Source organism: Falco naumanni, chromosome 6 (genome assembly GCF_017639655.2).
Source record: "Falco naumanni isolate bFalNau1 chromosome 6, bFalNau1.pat, whole genome shotgun sequence".
Taxonomy (NCBI): domain Eukaryota; kingdom Metazoa; phylum Chordata; class Aves; order Falconiformes; family Falconidae; genus Falco; species Falco naumanni.
In genome coordinates, this window is record NC_054059.1 from 50,141,820 (window position 1) to 50,166,296 (window position 24,477).

Below are 24,477 nucleotides of genomic sequence, written 5' to 3' on the forward strand. Positions count from 1 at the left end.
CAACAATGCCTCTGGGACCTTTAATTGGGCAGTAAAATCCTGTTTGATGACACATGCATTATCTGGGGTTGTTAGAGACTCTGCAGGTTGGCTGTTCCCTCAGACCACGTCCTGGTGCTAGTGCCAGTGCTGCTGTAAGATGGTAGGTCAGTGAGGAGGTGCAGTAGTACTTCCTAGACAAAATCTTACTGTACTTAACCAGATCTCACTCTGGATACTTTGCCTAATTTTAATGACTGAACTTCTTAAAGACTTGGAAACTGACCCTGCCTTCACTGAAATACAGGGATTCTTTCACACTTGGACCAGATGCTAAGGTATCCTTTGAGGAACACCACTGAAGACAGGTTACCAGAGCGAGAGGGAAGGTGCTGGCTCCCATCAGTTAAGAGCTGAAAAAGAAATTAGGGAGAATGGAATGCAGTGTTCCTCATGGGTTTCAGTTTAAATACTCTTTATGAAGCTGGAGTGGCAGCAATGTGATTTTGTTTCATAAATGACATCTTTCGCTTGTGGCTTCATTCTCTTTTTATGAAAGTTCCTTCTGCTCCTGCCAGGGTGCGGTAGAGCAGATTTTGTGTAAATGAGAATAAAGACCCTTGTATTTGGGTTGCAGATTAAATAAACCAATTCACAGTGCTTATTAATTAAAAATAACTCTGTGCGAGTGCAGCCAGCATCCCTAAAGCCAGTTAGGCCTGTGAAAACACAGGGTGGCCCACCTGGGGGCTGGAAGCTATCCATGCGACACCAGGGAGAGGAGGCTACAATCCAGAGCACCCCTAGGTCCTGCTGAAGAGTAGGAGAATAAGGACTCATGACTTCTTTATTGTTTTGCTTTGTTTTCTGACTGGAATATTTCTCAGGCCACTTGTAAAAGTAGCGAGTGAAATACTGGCCCTGATAAAACCTTGAGTCCAGCTGTGCCAAGGTTTCACCCAGATTAAAACCATATTGAGCCCTGTTTGTTCAAAGGTTCAAAAGTGGCTCCTGGCTCCAGATGCAGGTCATTTCCTAGAAAGCTCTATACTGATGTGGCAAAGCATCCAGGTCTGGAGTCAGAGCGTGTGTTATTTTATATACTCTGATGCCTGTATAGACCACTGTTGACATTGCTGGTCAGTAACACATCATTTCCTATTTGTTTTCGTTTCTGATAGCAAACATTAGCATATGCCTTTTATTGCTAACTGGTTCCAGGCCTGCTTTGCCCTTCAGCTTTTGGCGTCCCGTTTTGACCAGCTCACACCTGCACTCTGCTAGTGGTGGAAACACCATGCGTCGCACACACCATGGTGGACAGGCTTTGCCCTGTCTATGGGGCAGCATAGGCAGCCATCGCACTCACTGGAAGCAGAGGGAGGTTTGCTGCTGGCTTCAGTGCCAGTATGGTCGAGCCATGGGCACAGATCTGCAAGTCCAGCATGCTACATTTGAGATTTTCCTGTCCAAGTCCTCTGGCATGCTCCTCTGCCATGACATTTGTAAGCCCTTGAAGAGCAGGTGCCTTCTCCTGCTGCAGTGACCCGATTGCCCTGAGGCGGTGGCTGGCCAGGGCTCAGCATCACAGACAGAGCAAAGAGCAGGAGAAGGGGGCAGCATGAGCTGCACTTCTCATTGGGGCCCTCTGCTCCCCTGGGGTGCTGCCTAGTCCAGAAGCACATCCATCCCGGGATGCCCACGCTCATCGCACATCACTGTTGTGTCACCTGGGGTAGCATCTCATGTAGGAGTGCTCAAGGACACAGGGAAGCCTGAAAGAAAGTGCCCTGGGCAAAATGTGTGCTGTGGTTGTCTGTGTGTTCGCATCAGTCTTCAAAAAAATCAGAATAGCCAGGCCCGTTGGAGTATGTGGTCACTAGAAGATCACTGAAGGTTTGTTGTCTCGGTATTAATGAGGTGGGCATTTCAATCAGCTCTATTATGTGCAAATTAGATGTAAGTCTCCGGTTCCTGGTGCATTGTCTGTATGCCCTGATTAAGGGTAGCATCCATGTATGCAGTAACCCCCTCCCTGCAGGTGTAAATAGGGCAGCCTGTAGCTGTCTAACACTTCTAAGGCATTAACAAACACATCTGGTGCTCCATGGCCTGGATGCAAAGATGTACATATATCTCTGCTTACATTTCTACAGCGGATCTTTTGTACACAGAAAGTGCCTTTTTGTGGTCTTTCCCAGAGTACCATGACATGTAAAGAGAGATGTAAAGTTTATGAGTGATTTTCATAGTGTACACTAGTAACTTACTTTCTAAAACAGACTACCATCATATGGAAAGGGAAATATTAGACGTGATCTCACTTCAAAAGCACATGCTAGACGAGAAAGAAGTAGAATGAAAGACAATTGGACTGCTCTGATTTAACAACAGGAAAGTATTTGCATTTAATTAAAAAATATGTGCTCTTAAATTCTGATTTGATCTTCTCAAAATCAGGCAGAAATGAAGCAAAAAACCTGGAGCTGCAAGCCCTAATAGGTAAACAGACTACAAAGGCCCTTCCGTGCTTTGTGTGTTTTGTTGTATACAGCATGTTTGAAAATACATCATTGTGTGCACATTTTGGTCTTGTATGTCTGTTGTTCTCACCTTGGAATATATTCGTTGATGTGTATTCTAGCCCACAGCAAGGTGGAAACCACAGGACAGCTTCTGATTGCTGATGCCACATTGCTCTGGGGAAGAAAGACCTGAGTAGCGAGGACGACTGTGGCTGAATCTCAGAAGTTCTTATATCCATTAATGTAGCCAATGCATAACATCAGTTAGGTCATAAAATCAAACAGCAGGCTGAATCAACCATAGTCCTTAAAAATCTTTCATATTTGTTTTTCAAATAGGTGGAGGAGAGAGTCAAGAGCCATATTTGCTGGAGTGGTGAATTAAATTGTCTTGACTGGAACTATTACTCACTTGTACCTTTGATGGCAGCAGCCAGGTAAGAGAGCAAAGAAAGGGTGGGTTTGAGTGAACTGAGGGAGCGGGCCTGAGCGAGTGGTTTTTCATTCGCAGAAGGCTTCACGTGGAAGTCACTCACATTGAAATACTGATTACATGTCCTTTTGTTATGAATTAAGTCAGCTTTTGCTGTAATGAGAGGCATTTCTTTTTTGGGGCAGGTTATGTTATTCTTCATTTGGAAGTACTGCCTTTGCTTTGTCTCCAAAACTGCCTGCCTGCAGTACAGGCAGTTACTTTTGTTGCTGTAGGAGACCTGAGACACTGAGAAGCTCCTTTTCTCTAATCTTGTCTGTACGGGCACATCCTTGGTGGTCAGAGAATTGTTAGCCCTCAAAACTTAAAAGAGACTCTCTTAAAATAGTGAAAAGTTAAGAAAAAGTTTGATCCTTCTCATTGGCCCTCAATTTATTTTTTTTAATTATCCGATATTTATCTGCAACCATAGGAGCTAGGCATGTAAGGAAGACATTGGAGACTCTCATGTGATATCTTGACCACAGGAGAACCTGTTCAAATTAAACGCAGAACATACTTTGAGATAAAACCCCCATTTTTTTTCAGAACTATGTAAGTGGTGCTGGACCTACGTTTCATTCTATATATGAATCAAAGGCAAGAATGGAGGGGGTTAAATGATATGGTCTTTTCCCTGAACGTTTGCTCAAACCTGGAACAAATCCCAAATACTCAGCAGTCCAGGGTGGTGCTATATGGGTTATCTCTTCTTAGGGGTCCCTTTCCAAGATCCTGCAATGGAAGTTGTGTGTGTCTGTGTTGCACTCTTTCCCCTCCGCAGTCTCTGAGCGCTCTCCGTGCAGCCCCGGATCAGAGCTGGTGAGTGAGAGGGTTGCAAGCTGACGGCTGTCAGCAGGGGTGTTGCCAGTGAACATGTCGGCAAAAAAGAAGGCATCATCCCTGCCGAGGTCCTGTGGAATTTATGTTGAAAGTTCAGCAGGAAAACAAACTGTCCTCGTGCACCCCTGAGCTCTGTTGCCAGTTTGGGAAGCATTAACAGTGTGTGAAATTTATAAGTAGAAGTAATGGAATGCTCCTGCAGTACAGAATCTTAGCCACGTCTCACGACTCACCAGGCAGGATTTAAGTGGAAAGCTGAGAATTTTGGTACACAAGAGCATGGCGGCCATCCTGTGAAATAGGGTTTTAGCATAATTTTTTCAGGTTTCATTAGCATGTAACTTAATGGTACTTCTGTGCATTGGGCCCTTATCGCAGTGGCTGTCTTGTACGCTGAGAACTCTCCCTGATAATGTGTTGGCCAAGAGTAATGGCACGCTTTACCTTTTTGTTCAGAACCATTGAGTTTTAGAATAGATGCTTTCAATTAATGTAGTTCAGACCAATGTTATTGTAACGATGATAATACGTACCGCTGCCTTGTGCGCTGAGGATATCAAGGCAAGCACTTAATACTGGTAGGGTAGTAAATGTGCTGTGTGGGCTAATAAAAGGCTCCCATTACGGAACTGAACCCTATTACTGCCTACTTTACAGGTGAAAGCTTGCAGTCCGATTCCACCACTAGATACGGGGCAATGGGAAGGCACATTTTCTCTGAGAATGGGAGCATGCAATGCTGCCAAACCAGCAGTCCCAGGCACCCTGCAGGGAATGATTCTTGCAGCAGAGCGAGGTTGCACAAGCTGTGGTGTAGAGGACTCGCTGCTTTATTTTGGCTGAGAATCCTTTGAAGATACTGGTCCCGATTCTCTGCCGCCTGAAACCTTTTGCTATTTATACCTGGGTAAAGTGAATGCCGAGCGAGCATAAAATGCCACTACCCTAGTGCTAAAGGAGCTGTTATCCACTTTGCCCAAATATAAATGATTATGCAAAGGGTGAAGCAAGTTCAAGGTCTCTCTTTTTGTTATGACATTGCCCCTAGATCCTGCTGCTCATTGCTGATGATGTGAAGAGGAGGAGACTGTGTCTTCGCACCAGTTTAAGCTCAAGATGTGCAAACTCAGGGGAAAGCAAGAGCGCTCATTTCTTGTCCCGCTGTTAGTCAGAGAGAGGAAAAACACGTTTCTTCCTCCACACCCAGGAGGTAGCCGAGCAGGGTGGTGGGACAGCAAGTCCACTTGCTCGTTCTCTGACCGCCTCGGACGGGAAGGAAAGCAACCCGAGAGCACCCGGGGGAGGCCGAAGTGGGCGCTGCGACGGCGCGTCTCCCAGTCCCCGGGCAGGACGTGCCGCCGCGGCTGCCCGCCGCCCGCCGGTGCTGCCCCCGTCCGCCGGTGCTGCCCCCGCCCGCCGCCCGCCTCCCGCCGCTGCTGCCCCCCGCCCGCCGCTGCTGCCCCCGCCCGCCGCCCGCCTCCCGCCGCTGCTGCCCCCTCCCGCCGGTGCTGCCCCCGCCCGCCGGTGCTGCCCCCGCCCGCCGGTGCTGCCCCTGCCCGCCGCCCGCCGCCGCAGTGCCGGGGCGCCGCGGGGCTGCCGGCCGCGCGCTGCCGCGAGTGCGCGCCTGGGGCGCGGCGGCTGCTCCGGCGGCGGCGGCGGCGCTCGCCGCGGGCCGTGCGGTGCGGAATGTAGAAGCGAAAAGCCTGCGCCTGCCGCAGCCGCTGCCAGCCAGCCCTTGTCCCCTCGGGAAGCTGCGACACCCTTCAGCTGGCGAGGGGGCGGCGTTTGCCTTCCGATTGTGCTTATTCCAGAGCACCCCCACCCCTCCCCCCGCAACACGCCGCAAGGTTTGGTTAATGCAGTCCAACAGCTGAGCCTCCCCTCTCCCCCAGCACACAACGAGCTGCGTGCGCCTCCCGTGCGGCCACAGGCGGTGTATGGCAGCTGGCAGCGCGTTAACGTGCCGTGTATTGGCAGGACACGGTCCTTGAAATCCTCTGGCACCACAAGCTCCTGGTTTCAGACTAGAACAGAGACAGATAAGGATGTCGTGAAGGGGAAATTCAGCATTGCATATTATTTGAAATTGAATCCTTAAAAAAAATTGATACTTTTGGCAGTATTTCATATCTTGTTAATAGAACACATATATATTCATGTGTATTTTAAGTAGAATATAGTGTACTGCAGTTTCTGCTATCTAAGCAAGTATCTTGGTAGAGTGATTTAAAAACTGATCTTTTTCTTGTGGCCAGCACTGCACCAATTACATAGCTATGCTGGCCTGTGTCAGGCACCCTGGGCTGGGATCTGCCAGCTGTATGTTTCCCTGCTGAAGGCAAGGAAGACACTCGTGCTGGGGAGGTGACCTAGCAGGGGTTGAGGGCATCAGTGGCTGGCTGGCTCTGAGCAGAGCTGCGTGTGGATTGTGTGCTGCCATGCACGCTGCTGTGGAAAGCACCCGTTTAAAAACAAGAAATGCACATCATTTGGAATTCCAGGCAGCAGGAAGGATTCTTCTTCTGTAATACCTAGATGAACCTTTATTTCTGTGGCTGTTTCATTTCTGCAAGTAACCTACCGTCTGTTAGTGATAGGGGGTCATAGCAGTATGAACACCAAATGAGTTGATGGGATTTACTTTATGTAACTTCCAATACATGTATATATCTATTCACATCTATATTTCCCTCTGTCTAAAAATATCCTAAGGTTACAGATTTAAGGCCTACAACTTCAATGAAGACGTGAACAATTGCAATTTTGAATCTTCCAGTGACAAATATCTAGATTATTGTAACGTGCCATGCTGTAGTAACAATTAAATATTCCAAAATATAAACAAGACACTATAGTATTATGTTGGTCTTTAAAAGTAATCCTGTGAACCTTGCGTTTTGTTGCTGTGTTCTTATAAAAAATTTGAAGAATTTACATTTTTGAGAAATTACATAAGAACCAGCACCCTGTGCAAATCCGTGTGAGCAGAGTCTCTTGCTCACCGACGCTTTGCTAAAGAGTTCGGAGGCTGCAAAGTTTCAACCAGCTGGGAATCTCAGATCCACACTAGCAGTTATCTCCAGATGGCTGCACTCTTACTTTGTACCAAGTCTTCTAGCATCTCAGCATTTGCATGTTTGGAATGATGATGTATACTGTTCCACTTGTTTTTGCCAGAAAATGTACAGGGCATTGTATGATAAGTTTTGACACGATGTAGCTCAAAGGAGAGGTGAGAAAGATTGTGGGGAGAGAAAAGGGGAAAGGAAAAGACTGGGACAGGGAAGGAAAGGAGTAAGAAAATGCAGCAAGAAGAGTGTATGTCAGTGTAATGAATTCGATCTGACTGGCAAATACAATTTGAATGCAAGTTGTGAATTTCATTGAATTTGATCCAAGAAAGACACAGCTGAGCAATCTGCAGGAAGCAATCTTTTCCTAGAAGTATGCAGCTCCAAACTGTACAAATTCTTCCACTGGCAGTAAAATGTCTGTGTGCCACTGAACCTGTGTAATCAGATATTTTTGAAGAGAAAGTACAGTATTGAGACAGTCAACTAAAGAATAACAAAAAACATACTGAATGTAGAGTTTTGAAAGAAGAAAACCTATATAATTTGAACTTGGCCAGTGAAGCCCTAGTGATAAGGACAGTTAATCATTTCTGGTGCAGCTGTTTCCTGACATTTCTGCAAAATGTTGTGGAAAAAATAATGAAGGTTCATTCAGTAATGGTTTCAAGCTTGGCTAGTGGAAAATATGACAGTATTTCCATCGTCAATTAAGAACAAGCAAGGCTGCTTTTTTTTTTTTTTTTTTTTTTTTTCCGTAGGGGAAGTGGTATGCAGTTTGTACTGCACAGGAAACTGTAGACTTGAGAGCAGCTGTGTGATAGTAACAGGTATGCAGAGAATATGGAGAAGAGCCTGGGCCCTCCTTTCTTATCATATGTGTTTCAGTGCAGTAGAACTGTCTGTGTTACACACTGGAAAAGACCGTTCACACTATCTAGCACATGGGGTATTCCTTTGAGTGTCCTGAAAATAAATGTCCTTCTTGTCACTTCAGTAACAAAGCTTGTAGCAGTGAGGTTTTCATCGCAATTGTATTTTATTACTGTGATGTCCCAAAAGAATAACTCCTTTAGGTGGAGACATGCAGGATTACTTTAACTGATCTCTGAAATTCATGTTGCTTGCAATTTGATCTCGGCCTCTGTGCATATTTTCACAGCCATGCAGCACGCCTCGCTCCCTGGGTGCAGAGCAGCAGTAGTCCTGCTGTAGCTGGCTAACCACTTTGTGGTTGGAGGTGGAGGGGAACCCTCAGCCTCATGTACAGTACGAACATGGGCTGCCACGTGTGTGCGAACTCGGTATCATACGTGTGTATGTAGTGTTGCACATGCCAAGAAAGCATGCAGGCTAGAAACATGAGCATGGCCGGGGGTGCATTCCCATTGCGGATCAGCATAGCTGAAGGTCACTGTAGCAGCTGAGCAGTGGCCTTTGTCCACTCCTTCACCTCATAGCCTGCAGTGCCTGGCAGGTGGCCAGCTGCTGACAGCCTCCTCAATGGCACCTTGGGGCTCCTGCTCCTGCCACAGCTCTGCTGTGCTTGGGCTTCTCCAGCTCAGCTCAGCATGGGGGATGCTGGATCCGCTGCACTGTTCAATAGGGTATATGGGACAGAAGGAAAGAGGCAGCATCTACTCTTGAGAGTAAGTTGTGAAGACCAGTCCCGTGCAGTCAGTAGAATTAACTTTTTTATTTGCAGGTATCTACATTTTATTTTGTGTTAAAAATGCATTAGTGTGAAAATGCAGGGCTGGTACAGAAATACTGCAAGGGTTTAGGTTAATGATTTAGGTGCTTGGTACCTTTCTGGACTGGGAGGGGTTGTACAACCCTGACTACTCTTTTTTTCTTCCTCTGACTTTCTGAGATACTTTGAGCCCTGCCATAAATATGATTTCTAGCCTGCTTACAGAGTATGATGATTCATGCTAAAGGAGGTGCATGCATTATAATGAATGGTTTATGCTTTTCTAATATCACTCTGTAAAGGAGATGCTTACTCAGTGCTCCTCCTGTAAATTTAGAAGACCCTTAGCAAGCTCACTGAAAATGTTTGTCTTACTCTCTATCATGTTAGCTGTGGAGTGCGTAGTTCTTACTGATGTGTTTAAGCAAGTGTAAACCAGTAACAATGGAGTTACATGCATGATTTGTGACTATTCACCTAATTACCTAAAAGTCAGCCCCAAGTTCTCTCTCCCTGGTACAGCCTACTATGAGGAGCTTCGTTTGAGACTCTCCTAAGCTTGCAATCCCTAGTGCAGGTAAACCTGTTGCTGAAGTCAAAGACAGCTTTATCGGTATCAGAGCATTAGAGGCAGCTTATATATAAAAGCCTGTGATTTAATCTTTATTTGGGACATTAAAAGATTAATCCTTCAAGCATCCCACCTGTAACCACATGTGTACTGCTGGTCAATGCACTGTCATGCCTGCGGTGGGACCACTTGTGTGCTGGAGGGTATGCATGGGAGTAAGAGAGAGATGAGGGCTCTGCGCTTCCAGTTTATATGATGTGGGAAGTCTGAGGGTACTGGGTCAGACATGAGCTGCTTTTAAACTTCTCAGCATGAGGGCTGTGCCTACAACTGCTTAGGAATTTCCCATAAAAACAATTTTGTCAATTGAAAGCGGAATTTCCACAAGAACAAGTTTTCCACTGGAAAATCTCCATATTGCTATTTTTATTTTTTTGGTTTTGTTTTCCCATGGAAATCTCTGAATGAAATACTTCCCTTTAAGTCACCCTATTCCATGAAGATCTTTGATCTGAGCTAAAATGTTTTCAGTTGCCATTAAGTTGCATCTGCCTGTTATTCCCTCTCATCTCATGGTGAATGGCAATATAAAAACTGTATGCGTAAGAAGTTCCTATGGGCAGGTCACCTTGACAGTACTCCATGTGCCACACTGTATTGTAGTCATCCGTGTGAAAAAATCTGCTAACTACTGAAAAAACAACGTCATAGTGAAACATTCTAAACCAGAGGCCCCAAACCCTGGGCAACAAGGGGGACCTTGGCCATTTGTGAGCTTATATCTTTGCTGCTCAAACTCAGTTTCCCAAATTTTTGTTTATTTCTTACTGGTTGTTTAAAATGTCTATGGGGATGTAAAACTCTTGGATTCCATCTGAGAATAATAGGGAATAAAAAGTAAGTACGTATAAGTGATTGTAAAATTGGCTAGGGTCACACGATCAAAGTAAAGGACTCCCACACGTCTTGCTTTTTTGCCTGCCCTAACAGTCCCTACGAAAGTGACCAGACACCTGATGCTGAGCGTATGTATGGGAAAGGAGGGGAATGCTGCTGACACCAAGGTGTTGATGGTGTCACACAGTGACCTCTTATGGATGAACGTTAACAAAGAATGAATGCACGTTTGAATAGTTCACCAAGATTTGTTCTCCTTATGGTACTGTGTCCCCAGACTTACGTTAATCTTTTTGTCTTGCTGTCCTTCATTGGTTCTTCATCCTGTTCTTACTTAGATATGCAGCCAGTTCTGCTTGAAGCACTGAACTTTTGGCTGTATTGCATGGTGACTAGCTGGCAGGTTTGATGGTCATGGCTGGTGGCACGCACAGAGCACTAGCTCCTGCTATCCCCAGGGGAAATGTCCCCCAGAAGGAAATGGGCTGTACCAGAAAGCACGCTGCATGACAGCCACTGCACCAGAGGAAGCTTGCTATCTACACGAGGCTGAAGGCTGGCGCGGATTTCTTTGCCTCATGCACACGGGAAGCAGCGTGGCAGATGCCTGACTTCCCTTCAGGCAGCCTCCTCTGGGCTTCTCAGGCATGGGAGTTGTGGTTAAATATTACAGTCTAACCTTTTGCTTGCTCACAAACTGAACAGGAGCTAAGTAACTTTAAACCATTAGCTCCATTTTAAGTATCTCTTCCATGGGACGAAGGGCAGTTGACTCTCAATCATGTTATATCTTCCAAATGAGTGACTCAGAGTGAAAATCCCGGGCTGCGTTTCCCTACAGCAGGGCACTGTGCCAGTGCATCTAATGAAACAGATAAGTGCAAAAGTCCTGCTCTGTGCCTCGTTCTGCCTCTCTCATAGGATTCCATTTCCCACTCCCTCTTACTCTGTCACTGGTTTGTTTTGGCCATCATAATTTTCACTGGGCAGCCTCAATCAGATTTCTGAATGCTGACTGCTGGATCTGAACCTTCTCACTTCTGGGAGGATGGGAGTGACAGCTTATGAAGAACTCACTTGGCTGTGAAATCAGGAGGGCTTTTTTAGAGCTACCTTAGCCTTTAGCCCCACCAGCATCTCCATTCTCACTAGGTGGTGCTGGGAGCCCTCCCAGCCCTGAACCCTTCTGCTTCCCCACTGCTCAGCTGCCCCAGTGGTGCTGAGGAGAAAGGTGACAGATCTGAACCAGAAGAAGCGGTGGCACGTAAGGATTGGTCACTTATTCTTTGTTTAAATGTGTCCAAAATTGCCTTTAGGAGATACCAGTATAGCTCACTGGCATTCAAGGGAACACCAACTAGGCTTTCCATGCTAAAGCGAATACTTAATTGTAACTGAAAAGCTGAACACAGTTTCAAGGATGACACAGTGTGACACCACTGTTTCTACCTGTGTGTTGTCCTCTGGGGAGAACGATAAAGCCTGCCTCACTTTTAATCCCCTATACCAAAAGATAAGGTGTTCTTCAGTTGTAATTGAAACTGGAGTTTACATTCACCTGTTAGAATTTAAAGACTAAGTGAAGGAGGGATCATAGCAATTATTCAGACCATTTGGCAAGAAAAAAAGATTGGCAAAACCTATGTTGGTGACAATCACTTTATTTCACAGTTGCACTGCAAAAGCTTCAAATGGCCTCAGTTCTAAATTTAAGATAGGCAGAAATTGTTCTGTTTAGTGTGTCCTAAAATTATCCAGCACATAAATACTTTGGGGAAGTGTAAAAATTAATTTTCCATTTTTCAAAAGGCAGCTTAAAGGGGAAGGAATGCTGATGTGGAAGTATTAAATAAATGTAATCTTGGTAACAATTTTACCAAATGTAGGGAGGAGTTGTACACTTCATGTCCTTGTTTCAAGATTGTTGGAGAAAATACACCCACTCAGATAGAAATTCACTGTAAACAGCTCTCTTGCTGTTAGAGTTGATGCACTTTTGAGGATGCAGTGGCTCTTAGAAGGAGCGGAGTACATTGTGCAATAACGTGACCTTATGTTGCATAGGCACTTCCAGTTTTGGAATGTGAAATGTCTGAAACTGGGAGTGGGTGGACAGGAGGTGGAGCCAGCCAGGAGCCTGGGTGGCTGCGTTTCTGAGAAACTCTCTTCTGCTGGTGAGTACTGCTAATTTGCCCAGCATACAGCTAAAGCCCCGAGTAGTGTGAAGTCAAACCATTAAACAACATCGAGTCACAAATGGACGTGGAGCTATAGGGTGGTATTTTGGAAGTTCAACATGTAAAACTTAGTTGAAAACAAGGCAGAATTCTTTCAGACCTGAAACCACAGCCTCCCAAAATGCGTCAGAGACTCTTCATGCTGCAGCGAGGTCAGCTTCCCTCCCCCCCCCACCTGTGAGTCAGGACAACTCTATTAAAGGAAGCTTTTATTGGAAGCTGTCAATAGAGAGGTAGACAACATGCAAATGGTGAAGACACAGTGGGAAAGAGTTTGGATCCTGTGCCTGCATAAATGGTTGCCAACAGGGAGAAGACCATTGTTCTGGAGAGCAGAGGGATACTGAGGAAAGAGTAGTATTTGAGCAAGAGGTAGGTTTGCCTGATTGCACCTTCTCTCTAGCTAAAACTAGGATTCAGAGTCCACTCAAGCTGGGGTTGTAACCATTTCTCAAGGGGAACAAAGGCTACGTCTCTTGTGGGCTTGATGCCCTCAGTGCTTGTCCACAGTGCCTTCTGTATCTCCTTTTGCTGAAAACCACAGAAAAATAATCCTAGAACAGCTCAGTTCACTGTAAAGAGAAAAAGAAGACCAAGGAGGAAACAGAAAGTATTGGATGGGTGGGAATTTCAGCAGCGTGATCTTGATTTTCAGGCAATGCAGTCACTTTTCGAAATAGAAACTTTCTGTGGGGTAATGATGCACTTAGTCTTTCCTTTGCTATAAATCCAGACCTGCTCATGAGTGGATCAACACTACTGGGGCTTTAAAATGTTAGAGAACAGTACTGTCCCATTTATATTAGTGCTTTTTTAACTTTGTCCTTGTTGTTTGTTAGTGCTGTTATTACCTGGACTGCTCTAGCAGAGTGTTAGCATAGATGAAATTCCTGTTATAAGTAGCACTTTTAACAACTGGGACCTGTGGTTTTAGACGTGCTCTTCTTTTAATGCTGGCAGGTGCTCTGCGCTTCCAGAACTCACTGCTGCCAGAGAAGAAGTATCTTGCAACAGCTTTGTGATTAAAAAAATGCCTCTAGAACTAATTTAGTGTCAATACTTCTGTTGTTTCTATGTGAGATTGCTAGCAGAAGGGAAGAGATGCTGGGAACCATCTGGAGTTATTTAATTCATGACCTGTCAAAAAAGAAGGTTTTGATTTTCAATCCTGACAAGCACCTTGGGTGAAAAGCAGAGCATGGTCCTGGCTATGCAAAGAGCTGACCTCCCTGAGCCCTCAGGACACTGGGTAGTACTGCATTTGAGTGATTTTTCTGAGAGCATTCTGTGTGGAGTTTCCTGCTATACTGAAGGCTTATGTTGTACTCGTTTGATCCATTTTCCATTTCACCGGAATATTTCTATTATTTTTCCCACACAAGCTGATTCAGACTGCATTTAAAAAAAAGGTGTGTGTGTGTGTGTGTGTGAAGTTACTCTTCTTTGCACCTTTAGTTTTCATGTCAATGTTAAGATGTGGATTTGAATCCACGGGTGGTGCATTTTATAAGCAACCTCAGTAACGCTTTGTTCCTAGAGGTCTAAGTAGTCTTTCCTTTAAAAAAAGAAAACAACTGAATGCACTTGTGGTGTCCCTCTGACTGCCAAGCATTCATTAGCGAACACTCAGGCAAATGGACCTCTTTATGCAGATATGTCTGAGCCCGTATGTGTATGTATTCACGTGTGGAGTCTGAGTTGGGGAAAATAAGCTGCTCTTGATAGACCTGCTGAGGCAGGTATCTGCCTGAAGTTACATTTGTGCTTTCCATTTAGAAAGTGTTCAGTCTAAAGATGGTTGCAAAGGAAAAAGAAACAGAAATACATGTTCTTAAAGCATAAAACAAGGCAGTGGTTTATCTGAGCTGTATGATGAGGGAAGGAGGGGTGGACAGACAAACCTGAGCACAGCAGTGTGGGCTACCAGATGGGGTACAGAACTGCATCTGGGGAGCCACTGCAACAGGCAAAAAAAAAGGAGGGAGCTCCTGGACGCCTCGACAGGACTAGCTGCCACGTTCCCCTTTAGTGTGGTTCAGCAAATTGTTTCCCCTTTGGACAAGATCAAAGTATGCTTCCTCTGCCACCTGCCTGGTCGCTGGCCATCCAAACCTGCTCTGAGAAGCCAGCAGGGAGCATGGCTGCCTTTGACCTCTGCTAGCCGCCTTCTGTCTGTCCTCTGCCCTTTGCACTCTGTGGCAAGGTCCTGGTGCAGTCAGGCTGCAGAACAGCAACATAACTGCCAGCATCTTCCAGATGTCATGTGAAACTGCAGTTTGGTTCACATCAGTTCTGTTCTTGCTACATTTTTTTGCCAAGCAGGTTTATACAGAATGTAGAAGTCCAAATCCTATATTCAGATTAGAATTGACATCCTTGAACAGATCAAGGAGAAAAATAAATTGTTACCCTGAGGAAAGCTATGAAGAAAAATACCAGACTGATAGCTTCGTTGCTTTTAAGTTTTGCTGATCAGAAATCAGAGGCTGAAAACCATAGTGGTTTTGCAATCAAATACTCTCAGCTTGTGAAGATGCAAACAGCAGCTCCTCCAGCTTGCTCTAATGAACTGGTAGGCTTTTTGTTGGTGCTAACAGAGGCTAGAAGAGCAGTGTTCGTTATGCTGTTGCATCTGAGTGATTGGGGTCATTTTACTCAATCAGACCTCACTGATCCACAATTAAAATGGGATTTTCATCTCAGAGATTGAGAAAAAGCTTTTGAAGATCTTAGTTGCTCTGATGATGAGCTTGGTAGAGGAACAAAATCAAACAAGTGTCTTTTGTTGCAGCAGTTGGGTTGTGACTGAGACAGTTGGCTACTTCATTATAGCAAACATGTAGGTGGCCTTTCTCATGTTTTGAGATCCAAGAGAAGAGCTGTGAATTTACTGACACCTTTGAGGGGAGCGGAATCAATCCTTTGCAGAAGCAGGGTCACGTCAGCTGTGCCGCCTGCAGCACGTGCTGATAGTGAGCCCTTTCCTCTCAGCTGCTTTGAAGTTACAGGCTCTGGCTTTCTGGCAGGATCAGATCTGAGTGGTGAGATTGCCCTGGGTTCGGGCAACCTAAAATCTGCCTGTAAATTTTTGCACCTGTTTGATTGTGGTATTTATAGCTCATTTTTACCTGTGCTTTCTCTTTGGCATAATAGTTAGCAGCAGCCTTCCTTGCTGGTACTGGTTCAGCTTTGAGGAAAACGCTGGGTGTAATGTGGAGGATGGTTAGGGTGAGATCAGCTCTTGAAATCCGAGTCAAGTTAATGATGAAACCCGAGTTTTGTTAATAATACATTGTAATTATTACTGTCAGCAGGGCAGATATCTCGGATTGCTCATCTTTTAGCTTGAGGATCCTAGTTACAGCGATCTGTTTGACTTCTTGGCCATTCTGCCCCTTGCTTGGGTCTGCAGAAGGAAGGTGTCCCATCTCCTTCACCAGATTTCCGCTCCAGCTTTCCCAGGTAGAGCAGTACCTCTGCAGGTGTCGGTGCGTTACACAAGCTGGGGCACAGAGGGGCCAAGAGGAGGATACGTGACCAACAGATGAAGCAGCAGAACGTTAATGATACAAGGCACCTAACTGGACCTGCCCTTTCGCCCAACATATGTCAGTGTGCAGCAGGCGCCTGGCCTGTGGCAACCTAGTCCCACCTTCTACAGGTCTTCACGAGGGGAGGATTGCATTATGAGCTGAGCTGCTTTCTTGCTGTAATTGCCATTAAAGCATTAATCCTAACCTTTCGTAGACTGCATCTGTTGCTCACACCTCAGGGGTGCCGGGCCAGATTGGAGAGGTGACATAAATAGTGGTGCGCGTTGCAGGTTGGTGAGTGGGAGGGGACCGCACACCAGTGAAAGTGATACTGCGGCGCAGGGGTGGGCGGGAGAAGGCTGCAGCAGGAAGAGCGACCTGTGGCAGGATGTAGGAAGATGTGAGACAGCGCAGCCCCTTCTTAATGCTCTTACCTTCTTACTGCTTCCCATGGCTCCCATTGCAGCCTCCCCTGCTATCCTGTGCTAGCGCCCGCTGCTTCCATTTGCCCGCACTGGAGTGCCCCTACCCGGGGCGTGAGATCAGCAGTGCTGTCGCCGACTGTAAACTGCCATTCTATAGAAAGTGCCATCGTGGAACTGCTGTCCCACCTGTGGCGCAGGCAGCCAGCATGCCTGGTCTCCCACCCCACTGCCACGTGCCTGGGGAGGCACAGCTCAGGGACTGACTTATGTTCGGGACAGCAGCTTTCCTACACCCACAGTTTAAACACTGGCCGATGGAGAAAGCCCATAGCAGGAACATACCAGAAAGAAGAGCTACTACCCTGTTTTGTTTTACCTCTGCTCATTATCATGCCTGCCTCATGGCCAGGTGTTGTATGCCACACTGAAACCAGAAAGTTTTGTACCCTTGAACCCACCATGAGTAGGCTTTGTACTGGTTCAGCAAATCCTCATCATGGTCTGGGCAGCAGAGAAGGCAAGAAGGCAGGGTGGCAGCCCTGGAGCCCCCGCACGGGGCTGGGCTGTGTGCAGTCACACAGCCCCTTGCCCCGCACTGCCATGACATAGGGCTGCCCCCTCCCCACCATGACGTGGGGCTGCCCCCTCCCCACCCTGTCTGCGCCACTACACAGCAAACCCACCCAGCACGGCCCTGACTGAAAAGCAACCATTTCTTTCCCTCAACATGTTCTCGAGGCAGCTTGCAGTTAGAAACTGAATTGGTGCGTGGTTGAAGCCGTCTCTTGTGGGAGCACTGAAAGCAGAGGCCGAAGGCCTGCGTGGGGGTGGGCTGGGGGCAGCGCTGCCGGTGTCCCAGCCCGCGGGAGTGGAGGGCAGCAGCTGGGCTCTGCCACCGCCTGCGGCCGGCCTCAGGGACAGGGCTTCAGGGAAAAGGCACCACTCCATTCTACATGGCTTTGGAAAATACCATGTAATCACAAAAATTTTCTGAAGTGTACAGCAAAGATGATTTTTTGGTTTTGTAATATGCTTTCCTGCTGGTTTTTTTTTAATTTTTTCTTCTCCTTTGTACATTTTTCTTTAAATAGGTGAAGCCTTAAAAAGATAGGTAATGTAACTTCTGCTCCAGATCTGACTGGGGGGATAGACTGAAGTTCTGATCACTATGCTTGTAGCTTTATAACTTAAGAACCCCACAGCACTTGAGGGTATATGATCCTGTCCCCTGTTAACTTTAGGTAAATATACTGCCAGACTATGGTCTTCAGTATTTAAACCTGCTAATAATTATTTTTACATTCATATTTCCTCTAATGTAGCAACATTTACTCTTCATTTCAGATAAAAATTAAATTGTCTGAAGAATAACGTCATCTGCTGATTTGTCTTGTGTTGCAGTGTTTATCTATTCTAGTAAAAAAAAATCAGTGACTTTTGAATTTACTGCTTAGGCATAGGATGAAAAGACAAAACTATGATGCTGAACAAAGAATGGTTGCTTCAATGGGAATTGATCACAGCATCTCAAGAAAAGAGCATGCTCTCAATTTCCCACTGGATTTAATGTTAAAAATACAATCTTATTAACTTCAGTTACTTTTTTAAAAAAAAATTAAACAGAAGAAAAAAAAAAGTCAGAATAATTTCATTGAATCTTGCCTGTGAAGTTGGCAGTGTCTTACAGTGGGCTTTTTTCCCCGTTGTAAATGGGAGAAGAGGTCTGATATAAACGTGTAGTTTTGTTTAACCCTGGCCCCAGAGTGGTTGATGTGAGGTATTTGGAGCCACACAGAGAGGCTGCATAATAATGAAACAAAGCTCTCATGTAAGCATCAGCCAAAGGACTCACAATATTAAGTAGAAAAGCCATAATTGTGGAAAAGACCATTTCCTTGCACAGCTCACGCGGAGCACTAGAAAGTTGGCATGTGCTCTACTTCCAGTAGTAATACTGCAGTAATGTACTTTAAACAGTTGCAGACATTCTTAAGAGAGTCCTTGGGACCTGGCTTGCCTTCCCTTTGGGTCAGGGGGAGCAATACATGCTGTGGAGAAGCACAAAGTTGCTCTGGAGAGAGAGGCTACTGGCCATCTGTGAACATCTATGCTGAGCAAAGTTGTGGCTCATCCTGTTGCCATTAAACCTGTGAAAGTTTCAGGACTCCTGATGCAGTAAGGTGGGGTGAACAGTGGGCTCAAAGTCTGCTTGGCGTGGGTGCTGGGCAAGGCTGGCAAGTGCCGGTGGTGCGGAGGTGGGCTGGGACTCGGCGCAAGCCCTCCTGTTCCTGGGCATGAGGCAGCCCCTGGGCTGGAGCCGAGTGGAGCAGATAGATAGCACATGGTGTCTGAGCACTGGTCTCCACTCATCACGGTGTGTGTGACAGCTGACATATGTGGGTACAGCGCCAGCGCTTTGAAAGCACATGCATTAATTACTGTAACTCAGGTATTTGGGAATCAGAAATTCAAATGTGCGGTTGGAAACACTTCTCCGTATTGCTCATAAGGTACTAAACTGTATCACTTGGCCAGACAGTTGTTTATTCTCGTGCCACTTTATCAGGCAGCATAGGAGTGCCTTAAATGGGAGTAAGTTATATTTACACCCTTCCTAAACGCTCCTTTGTGCTGATTAAGTGATGTAAACTGGCCTCGGAGTAGACAAGATTTGCAGAACAGGGCTGTAAATCGCAACTGCATCTCATCAGTTGGGCAGTGGAGCTGGCACAGGGTATGTCCCCCTTCCTTCAGCTCTCAGAGTCTCACTTCTGGTCCCAGAGAAGTTAGATGGTACAGCTGGTTTTGCTTCTGAATCTATTTCCTAGTCCAATGGGATCTATTAGGATATCTTAATTAGCAAATTCTCCTCTATTTGATATGGGATGTCAGGATGCAAAACCCTTGTAGGAGATCTACCTGGTCTTTTCACATTTAATCCTCTCGCAATCTCAGTGAAAAAGGGACAGTTTCAAAATCTGAATTTCCCCCCCTCATGTTCTTAAGTTTCTCAAGTTATGTTTAGAAACAGGAAGCTGTTTTGCATAAAGGTAAGATTGTGTTTTTAACAAGAAAAGTTAGTGTTAGACTGGCTAAATATACCCACACAGTCATACTCAGTGGGTAGTCTTGGCTATTTTTAGGCTTTATTTTTGCCTTTCTTTATTTATTTTTTTTTTAGCGGCACCTCCTCTGTACCTTCAGCTTGCAGTGAGGCACCACTTCCTGCACCAGTATGAAACTTGCAATTACAGGAGGAGTCAGTCTTGTCAGGTGTCATTTATCAGGCATTGCAGAAGGCTGGTTTCAGTGAAGGAAGAACAAAGCTTAATAAAAAGAGAGAGAGAGGGAGAAACATTCTCTTAATAATTTGCCCTTTGCAACAACAGACCCTTATCTGATCACCCACGCTCATCTGGCTGCTGACGCTGTACTTGCTTCATTAGTACGAGCTATTTTTACACCGTTGGTGTCTTTTGAGGAACCAAGTGGGCCTGCTGGCTTGTAGTGATTCACCATCTCCAGGCGAACAGGGTGTCCTCAGATCTTGCAAGAGGGTAGGAAGAGAGAAGTAAGGGGAAGAGTTCAGTTGAATGCGCAAGTTGACTAATTGCCTTAGCTAGTCTGAGTGCTAAAACATCGCCCTTTAGTCTTAAGGAGAGCAGCCTATGTGCTTTTGGTTTGCAATGCAGTTTTTCAGATGTTAGGAGCCATCCCAAGGAACATTTAGGAATTAATTAGTTTAAGTAAGTGAGTAATTAATTAGTTTAAATAAGTGTAGAGTAGCTAATATGATGCCCTATATGCTCATGTGTATACTCCATGTGTTTCTTTCCCTGTCTGTGAAGGAGCCGTTGGGGGCTGGACTAGGGGGTGTTTGGGAACTGAACTCAATGATCTTTAAAGGCCCTTTCCAACCCAGACCATTCTGTGATTGTATGTTAGTGATGCTTTCTTTGGTTTGTAGCGTACAAGTGTTGTTGGTGTATCACAAGCACTCGAGTCACTTTTGGGCCAGATCGTTAGCTGATTTCACTTCCACTTCTGACAATGGAAAGAAAACTAAATTTGGTGGAATGTGCCAAGCATGATGCACGAGGAGGAGAACCCTGTATGAAGTTGTCTGGAGCTTTCTAGAGCTTAGCAGTGGTTGCTTTCCCTTTTAACGGACCATCAGCCCTGAAAATGCCCTCTTAGAGCCTGCTGAGCTCTCATGCAGTGGCTGAATTTAAGATTTTTGCTGTCCTTGCTTCAACTTTTCCTGGGTAGGAGTGATTTGGCATCCAGTTGTGACACTTGTTTAGGAATGCCCTGTAATACTGCACCCCAGTCTAACCTTGTCTGATACAGAGTCATCATGAAACCTGAGCAGTGTCTTTCCAAAGAAATGTTTAGGGTTTTATTGTGTTGTGCTTGCTGAGAATCTGTAACTGAGCCGTCAGCTTGGCCTGTTCCTCAGATATCAACACAACCCTGTGGAAAAGCTGTGGTTTTATATGTGGATTCAGGCGTTTAGGTGGAGCTTCATCTTTTCAGAGGTGTTTGTTTAGAAGATGTTAATAAACACAGTTTATTAGTGTTTTGTAGAAAGAAACCTAAAAGCAAAGAGAGAAATTTCATGTATACCTACAAAATGCAGCAGAAAGCATATGCGTATTTTACTGAACTTTAAAGAGGTGTTCTGATACAATTGGATATTATACATACTGACTTCCAATGCTTCATGCAATAAAAAGAAGGAAGTACTGTAAAAAATGGCCAGATAAATTTAAAAGAGCTTTTTTTTCCTTTTTTCCTCTCCTAGGCATCCTGAGGGTTGTAAAGAGAGCAGCATCCTTAAATGTGCAGTCTTACTAATGTATTTTATATTACCACAGTAGTGGTCAGACTCTTTGGGTGATGCCAAGTGACTAGATTTGCCACAGCAAAATGCCTGCATTGAGTCACTAGTCAAAGTGAAACATTTTGGCTGCAGACTAGCAACTGTTTTGACATCTGTGTGATGTATAGGATTTGGAGCTTAATAGCTGATCTCAGCTGAACTTTAACAAAGTATTCAGAATAGATAGAAATAAAACTGCTGTGAAGGCCTGTTCCACTTTGGGCGCAAAAAATGGAGAAAAGAAATGGTAAGAACATGCCACTGATGTTTCGCATGCATCTGTTTTTGTTTTGACATGTGGTGACCGCAGGGCTTAGTAAACAATGACAGGTTTTAAAATAAGCTTGTATAATAATTGGTGTGAGTGAAAAACAAGCGCAAGCTCAGATACTATAAATGTCTTCCTATGTAATTCTTCCTGAGGTGAGGGTGTCCGTCAGGGGCAGTGCATTTGCTCATTCAAGGAAGTGTTTAAAAGACCGATAATTTCATGTGAAATGTAAGTGGCTTCTTCTGACATGGTGTGAAAGGAGACATAGCTGTTCATAAAATCTGCCGTGGTTGCATAATTAGGATTGTGTAACTTTTAAACTAAAAAAGCCTCACTTCCCAGAAAATTTAGCGGTATTTTCCCTCTAAGATGAAGATGCCAGGCAAAGGCCTGATATTTACCTAATATTTCCGTTTGGCAACAGAATAATAATCACTTTGTACCTAAAAATGATGCAATATTTACAAAAATTTTGGTTATTTTTTCCCCTGGGAAAGCCTGGGGAGAAGCTGTATGTTATCTTAGGAGGGACTTTCCTGCACAGTTCTGTTCTTCCCAGCGTCTGCCCAAGGTTACAGTTTTTGTGTGAAAACAGGCATTTCAGCCTTTGCATGTCATTTCAGTTAGGAAAATTGTTATATCTGACAACTTTAGCAGTCTGAATACTCCAGCGAGCCTGTTCTTACCCTTCTTACTGTACATGAAGTTTTATAAATCTAGAAATTACTGCAAACTGTGTCCACATGGGATGTTGCTCTTTGCATACACTTTATCTTTCACAGGTGCTGCTAGATTCACAGATTCGTTAATCTGTCCTTTATAAAATGTGAAATTTCCCTTTGATTAACACGGTTTTTTACGTTGAACTGAGAAAAAAATCTGTAATCTCAGTAACTTTCACCAGTTCTTGCAAATGCAATACATTCATTGCAATCCCAATGGCATCACATTAGTTATGGTTAGTGTTTGAGCCTTTGTTTTTCACAGGTTTTAGGTACTTAGCCTTTTGGGGGCTACATAATGCCTATTTGTTAACATGATATTAGTTTGGGGCCAACAGTAGGGCCAAAGTTCTATTTATTTTCTACACTGCAGGCATGAAAAAAAAAAAGTAATCCTGCAATAGTGATCAGAAGCTATTTCACACTTCCATGGTTTGGCATGGTATCCTTATGTTCAGTTGCTGTGGCTCAGAAGAACGTGAAATGGAGTTGAGTTTCTGCTGATGAAGAGAGCAGCCCAAGATCTTTGTATCTCAGCACCACTTTGGATACCACTATACATTGTTAATGTGTATTTAAGAAATACTGTTTACTTACTACTTAACTCACTCTTGAGAGACATTTTTTCTCCTGCAGGTTAGGGCCAGTGGGATTAGGCGTCATACAAACCTAACTTCAGCCATCAAAACAGTGTTCAAAGGGACCTTAGAGATGGGCATCTGTTTCTGACTATTTTCTGCATGGGAGCTGCTCTCACTTGCACGTCACTGTGTACTATGTTTCAAAAGAACATGGGGACACAGGAGGGGGGTCACAAAACGACTGTGATACTTTTGTTGTCTTCTGAAATTTTAATAACACTGGAAGTGCTGTCAGATCTGCAGTTGCTCTGCCATCACATTTTAAGGTCCGTGTGGGGAAATGATTGGCATTTTACTCACCTGTTTTCATTTTTTAACTTGTTCCCCAAGGAAATAAGCAGCAGTATGAGAAGGTTAGCAGTTTATATAATTCTCTTGTTTATTTTCATATCTGAATAATCGCGGTCCTTTGCTTTTGTATAGAAATAGATTCATGATGTCTGCATTGGAAAACCGTCAACCAGAACAGGTAGATTTTGTATTATCTGACATGCTTAAGCACCTCTGACAGACTCTTAGTGCACAGCAAGGTTAGGCAATGAGAAACAAAATATTTACCTGATCCGTTAAAAGCAGTGAGAACAGGGAGATCAATTAGCTGCTAATTGAGTGACAAGATTGTTTGTCCTGTTGGCTGTTTTGGCATCTCATTGATAGCAGTTTTTTGTTCAATTCAAGCAAAACTGATTTGTTTGCAGACTTCCACCTATAAAGGAAGTGTTTAAGAATAATTCGGCTTCTGTGTAGATTTCTTTTTTCCTCTCTGTCTCTCTTTCTTTTAAATAGTCATCCTGTGGAAATAAGTGTGTTCAGTTGAACTTTGGCAATGTGAAAGCTTTTTTTATACATTTTTTCCATCTGGTAGTAATGTGTACATTGTGTATGATGCTGAGACAGGAAATAGTGATGTACTTTAAGTGAGCAATCCTTGTCATTATAGTGAAAAGGTCAGTCTTAAATAATTTCTGCTATAGGCTTCTTCTATGGCTTCTTAAAATACACTCAACTTGAATTTAAGTTTTTTAGGAGGTACTGTTTTTCTATAGAGAGTGGCAATTTAAAATTATATTTGAGATACTTAACATAGCAAAAACTGAGTGTTTTGCTGCAGCTGTGCTCTAAGCATTTATGATGCAAGCCAGCATCTCTTGAAGAAAATCACCCACGTTTTCTTACTACCATGTAATTGAACATTTATTGCAATATATGTTACAAAGTTCTCTGTAGACATCTTGGAGGTGTTGGACTAGTTTATTTTCACCTTGTAACAGATAACCTCAGATATGTAGTATGTAAGATGTAAGAGCCTAAACCTAAGCGATGTCTGATTCTGGTGGGTTTTATGAGGAATAAATCTGGAATTGTATCCTTGGATTTGCAACTCATTTCTTCAGATTCTTACCAGGATAATGTAGAGCAGAATTTGGCTCTTACATTTACTTGCTGTTGGACTGATTTGCATCCTTTTAGCCTCTCTGAGTCAAACCTCATATCTGTTCAAAGCTCCTTGAAGTTAAGTGAGAGATCTTGTTTCATACCTCATTTTTCTGTAAGGTCACCACAGAAGGGATAGTGTGTGCCTGACCTCAGATTTGGTAGGATCACATTCACAGGAGGGAAGAAGAGTCTTGTTCTTCACAGCACATACCCATTGACATTTATATGAAATGTCTGAGACAGGTATAAGTTCCTACAGTTAAGGTTAACAAGTGTTA

General features: G+C 44.4%; 1 protein-coding gene across 3 annotated transcripts in view; it reads left to right on the plus strand.

The window, feature by feature from the left end:
* Window positions 1-24,477, plus strand: part of HIVEP2 (HIVEP zinc finger 2) — a 126,780-nt gene that overhangs the window by 68,771 nt on the left and 33,532 nt on the right. For 2 of the 3 annotated variants that reach the window (XM_040597321.1, XM_040597324.1), the window contains one exon: window positions 2,844-2,941. The gene's annotated coding sequence lies outside the window, so the exon portion shown is untranslated. Of the gene's footprint in view, window positions 1-2,843; window positions 2,942-3,693; window positions 3,799-24,477 lie in introns of all 3 variants that reach the window. The other variant, XM_040597322.1, reaches the window with a different exon arrangement.